The following is a 5,938-nucleotide window of genomic DNA, read 5'->3' as shown; positions in this document are numbered from 1 at the left end:
AAGACCCTGATACTGGGAAAGATTGAGGGCAGGAGGAGAAGGGGATGACAGAGGATGAGATGGTTGGATGGCATCACTGACTTAATGGACATGGGTTTGAGTAAACTCGAGGAGTTGGTGTTGGACAGGGAAGCCTGGTGTGCTGCAGTCCATGGGGTCGCAAAGAGTCTGACATGACTGAGCAACTGAACTGAACTGAACTAGTGATCTAAGGCTTCTCTGGTGGCTCAGATAGTAAAGAATCTGCTGTCTGCAATGCGGGAGACTTGGATTTGATCCCTGGGTTGACAAGATCCCATGAAGAAGGGAATGGCAACCCATTTTCTTGCCTGGAAAACTCCATACACAGAGGAATCTGGCTTGCTGCAGTCCATGTGGTCGCAAAGAGTCAGACACGACTGAGTGAATAACACACACACTAGTGACCTAGTGATGGACATTTTGGTTGCTTCCAAACTTTCGCTGTTACAAGCAATGCTGCATATGCCTATTTGTGCACATGTGAGTATGTCTGTAGGATAAATTCCTTGAAATAGAATTCCTGGGTGCTTTTGCAGTTTTGACAGACATTGTCATTCACCCTCCCCAGAGGTCTTACTGATTTGCAGTCCCAACCAGCGATGTTTGAGTCTTTGCCAGTTACTGGATTATCAAATTTTTGGAGCTTGTGAATCTGATAAGTGAAGAATTTCTCAGGGTAGTTTTAATTATTTATTTCTTTTATTATGAGCAAGATTGAACATTTTCCCCCACAGTTAGAAACCATTTGCATTTCCTTCTCTGTGAACTGCTTGCTCATAGACTCCAACAATTTTTCTTTCTGGCTTATGGTATTTTATTTTTGATTTGTAGAAGCCCTTTATATATGTCATTTGAATTGCAGTCATCTGTTCTATTCTGTTGTTTGTCTTTTGACTTTGCTTATGGTGCTATTTGCCATACAGAAATATTTAATTTTTAATCATTGATATCAATAATTTCTCTTACAGTTCTGTGTTCTGAATCAACTTAGGCCATTCTACACTTTTTTTTATTGATGTATAGTTGATTAACAATATTAGTGAATCAATTACTTTCAGGTGCATAGCAAAATGGTTCACACATATATATACATATTCCAGGTTATTTCCATTATAGGTTTTTATGAGATATTGAATATAATTCCCATAAAATTCTATTTTATGTATATTTTATGTATAACAGTTTGTATCTGTTAATCCCTCACTCCTAATTTATCACTACCCCCCTTCTCCTGGGGGCTTCCCTGGTGGCTCAGGAGTAAAGAATCAGCCTGCAGTGCAAGAGATGCAGGAGGTGCAGTTTCAATCCCTGGGTTGGGAAGATCCCTGGAAAAGAGCATGGCAACCCACTCCAGTATTCTTGCTTGGAGAATCCCATCGACAGAGAGCCTGGTGGGTTCATGGGATCACAAAGAGTCAGACAGACTGAAGTGACCTAGAACGCACACACTCCTTCTCCTTTGGTAGCCATAAGTTTGTTTTCTATATCTGTGAATCTGTTTCTGTTTTTTATAAAGCTTCATTTGTATTATTATTCAGATTCCACATACAAGTGATATACCATTTATTTGTCTTTCTCTGTCTGACTTACTTCACTTAATATTATATAACATCTTTAGGTCCATCCATGTTGCTACAAATGGCAATATTTCATTCTTTTTTATGGCTGAATGATATCTGATTGTTTTATATGTGTGTGTATGTGTGTGTATAACACATCTTCTTTATTTAATCCTCTGTTGCTAGACATTTAGGTTGTTCCCATGTCTTGGCTATTGTAAATAGTGCTGCTATGAACAGTGGGGTGCATGTATGTTTTCAAATTAGAGTTTTAAACTATTTTGGATATAAGCCCAGGAGTGAGACTGATGGATTATATGGGAGCTCTATTGTTAGTTTTTTGAGGGACCTCCATACTGTTCTCCATAGTGCCTGCACCAATTTACATTTCCACCTATAGCGTAGGAGGGTTCCCTTTTCTTCACACCCTCCCTAGCATTCATTATTTTTAGAGTTTTTGACGTTAGCCATTCTGACCACTGTGAGGTGATGCCTCATTGCAAGTTTTGATCTGTACTTCTCTAATAATTAGGGTGTTGAGCATCTTTCCATGTGCCTATTGGCTATCTATATATATTCTTTGGAAAATGTCTATTTAGGCCTTCTGCTTATTTTTTTTTTATTGAGCTGTATGAGCTGTTTGTATAGTATTTTTATTTTTAAAAGTTTTCTTCATATAGATCATGCAAGTATCTTAATATATTCCCATGTATTTTATCCATTTTCTTTTAGTGGCTTTTGTAAATAGGGTGTATTCTTCCAATAGCTCTTCAGTTTGTGTATGCGGAAGTGGAAGTGTTAGTCACTCATTCATGTCCGATTCTTTGTGACCCAATGGATTGTAGCCCACCAGGCTCCTCTGTCCATGGAATTTTCCAGGAAAGAATACTGGAGTGGGTTGCCATTCCCTTCTCTAGGGGATCTTCCTGACCCAGAGATCAAACCCAGGTCTCCCTCATTGCAGATTCTTTACCATCTGAGCCGCCAGGGAAGCCCTGTTTGTGTATATGAAGGCTATATGTTAACTTTGAATATATTTCTATTTATCAATTTTGTATCTATAAATTTTATTGAATTATTTTTATAGTGATTTTTCAGTTGATCATTTTGATTTTCTAGGTATATAATTGTAGCAAATGTAAATAATAATTTTACCTTCTCATTTCCAATTTTGTTCATTTACTTTTTTCCTTTTGCCTTACTACATTAGCTAGTATGTCCAGATAAAGTTTAAATAATAGTAATCAATAGTGATAAGAAAGACAACAAAACATTAAAAAATGACAAGTCACTTTGTCAACAAAAAATGATCAGATGAGAGCAGGAGAAGCTTTAACTCCCAAGTGCAAAGATATGACTGCTAGCATTTTGGAATCCCTAAGACAATAACCTATTGACCCTAAAGTGGATGAAATTCAGCCAGTCAATAGACCTATCCAAGTATACATAGACCTTAATCTGTTTTCCTTTCCTCATTCTTACATATGATAATAAAGGATTACCAGTCTTTTCATAAAAGCTTACAATATGGAAAGAAATACAAAGAAAATCTATGAAAGAACTTAAAATGCATTCTAATCATATTTGAAGGGAAAGAGTTGTTGGGGGGTTTGTGTGTGTAACCGAGCTGAATTCTCAACTGTCCTGCCAGTAAACGAACAGACATTATTTAAAAATGATAAATAAAGAGCAGTTCAGTTCAGTCGCTCAGTCGTGTCCAACTCTTTGTGACCCCATGGACTGCAGCACACCAGGTCTCCCTGTCCAACACCGACTCCCGGAGTTTATTTGAACTCATGGCATCACTGAGTTGGTGATGCCATCCAACCATCTCATCCTCTGTCATCCCCTTCTCCTCCCCCCTTCAATCATTCCCAGCTCAGGGTCTTTCCAGTGAGTCAGTTCTTCACATCAGGTGGCCAAAGTATTGGAGTTTCAGCTTTAGCATCAGTCCTTCCAATGAATATTCAGGACTGATTTCCTTTAGGATGGACTGGTTGGATCTCCTTGCAGTTCAAGGGACTCTCAAGAGTCTTCTCCAACACCACAGTTAAAAAGCATCAGTTCTCCAGTGCTCAGGTTTCTTTACAGTCCATACTGGAAAAAATCTCACATCCATACTGGAAAAACCATAGCTTTGACTAGACAGACCTTTGCTGGCAAAGTAATTTTTCTGCTTTTTAATACGCTGTCTAGGTTTGTCATAACTTTTCTTCCAAGGAGCAAGTGTCTTTTAATTTCATGGCTGCAACCACCACCTGCAGGGATTTTGGAGCCCCCCAAAATAAAGTCTGTCACTGTTTCCATTGTTTCCCCATCTATTTGCCATAAAGTGATGGACCAGATGCCATAATCTTAGTTTCCTGAATGTTGAGTTTTTTTTTTTTTTGAAACACCTTTTTATTAAACAGCAAAGCGTAACTGCAACACAATTTTAAATGTTTGAAAATTAAGTCACAAAGAGATGCAAAATGTTTGCAGTATGACTATTATATATTCATACAGCTAAAGTCATCAAATCTTACACCAATACAAACATAAGATTATTCCATGATTAGCCTAAATTTAATAACTATAAACTATATTAGTGGATTTCTTTTCCTACTTAACATTTTAATTAACAACTACTGATTTCCTTACCAAATGGAACCTACTAAACTAAATTTAAAAAAACGGTTAAATGACTAAAATTCTGCAAACCAGAAGTTGGGTTTGCAGAAACTTCTGGGAGAAGTGATAAAATACTGAGAAAGCATCAGTTAATTTACATGTAAAACTCTCCCATCTTATTCATGACTCTCATACTAATCCACTCTCAGTGGACTTTGCAAAGTTGATCTGCTGGTACTACAAATAACCCTGAGACCAAACTCTATTCTCTTCCAAGTGTGGTTTACATAAGGTTAGCCAAACTTAATCCATATTTTAAAATATTCCTTCCAAAATCCAATCTGTGCCAGAGAGAACATAAATCTGGAGTAGAAACATTTGGAGTTGGTTACAGGTACTTACGAAGTACTTTTCCCACCCTATTTCTATTTTTACTCAAAATTTTCTATTTCAAACACACACACAACCAGAACTCATCTTTTCAGATACCAAGTGGGTTATTTTGTGCAAAGGAAGTTTTTAATAATAAATCTTCTGCATACCATAATTCAAAGAAAATCTTCATTTTTATAGCCTCCATTTTCAATTAATGTAAGAGAAACCTACTATCCTTACTACTAAACATAATAAATAAGCCCTAACTGAGAAAGTATCTTATTTTGGTCAAGTTTCAACAGTTAGAGTTCAGGCTACTCTCCTAGATGATTAGCTACTGAAATTACTTTTTACAAACGTGAAACCAATTTTTTCCTTAGGGGAAGGAAAAACAGGAAGAAAGCAAATGGAAAAGAGGCACACGATGGTAGACAGGGTACATAAAGCTGTGCGTTCAGTACGTGATTTTGGTTACTTTTTCACAACACGGTAGTTATTTGCTTGTATCTCTATGCCTATAATATAAGACAATGCTAACCTTATAAATCAAAACAAATTTGATAAAACATTCATTTTCAAGTTTCATAAACATATGCATTTCTAATTATAAAGTCTCTACATCTGCACATTTTCATAGACTAACATAATACACAAACTCATGGAAGTCTTCTGTTATGCTCTTAATTTTGCCTAGATATGACATTATCTTCATAAATAGTGAAGCCACAAACAAAAGTACTGTAAGTTTTGGAATCTATTCAAGTTTTAAAGAGAAAAAAAGATCAGCAGCAATTCCGTAAGACCTAAGAGATATCAATCCCTTATTTCCTTTTGCTTTTTGTGTCAGTTGTTTGAAAAACACTAGAAGCTGACATGAGGTTTTCTATATATTGTTTGAGAACTTGGTTTTCTGATTTTAGCTTCAGATTTTCTTCCTTAACTGCATCTACTCTTGCAGACAGATCTTCAAGTGTGTGTTGGAGTTCCAATACTTGATTAATAAGTCGTGTTTTTTCCTCCAGTTCCACCTGATTTTCAGCATCAACTGCATCCATGTCAGCATTCATCATCTTCGGTAACAAACTTCCGCGCCTTGGATACAAAATTCTTGATGAATGGTCTGCCTTCTGAGGCGCTGGCAGGGGGAGGGTTCGGTAGGACGCCTCAGGCCTGGACACTTGGACCAACTGGCCTGAATGTTGAGTTTTAAGCCAACTTTTTCACTCTCCTCTTTCACTTTCATCAAGAGACTCTTTAGTTCTTTTTCACTTTCTGCCATAAGGGTGGTGTTATATGCATATCTGAGGTTACTGATATTTCTCCCAGCAATCTTGATTCCAGCTGTGCTTCATCCAGCTTAGCATTTCACATGA

At 37.0% G+C, this 5,938-nt stretch overlaps 1 pseudogene across 1 annotated transcript; it reads right to left on the bottom strand.

Moving 5' to 3' along the window:
- Positions 1–3,955: 3,955 nt before the first annotated feature.
- Positions 3,956–5,715, bottom strand: LOC147340229 (short coiled-coil protein pseudogene; annotated as a pseudogene). Its single transcript, XR_015158463.1, has one exon. The product of XR_015158463.1 is annotated as a short coiled-coil protein pseudogene (transcript).
- Between the last annotated feature and the right edge of the window lie 223 nt (positions 5,716–5,938).

This window comes from Bos grunniens, chromosome X (genome assembly GCF_055505025.1).
Source record: "Bos grunniens cultivar Pamir isolate PY7600 chromosome X, Bosgru_T2T1.0, whole genome shotgun sequence".
Taxonomy (NCBI): domain Eukaryota; kingdom Metazoa; phylum Chordata; class Mammalia; order Artiodactyla; family Bovidae; genus Bos; species Bos grunniens.
This window is presented reverse-complemented; position numbering and strand designations above follow the sequence as displayed.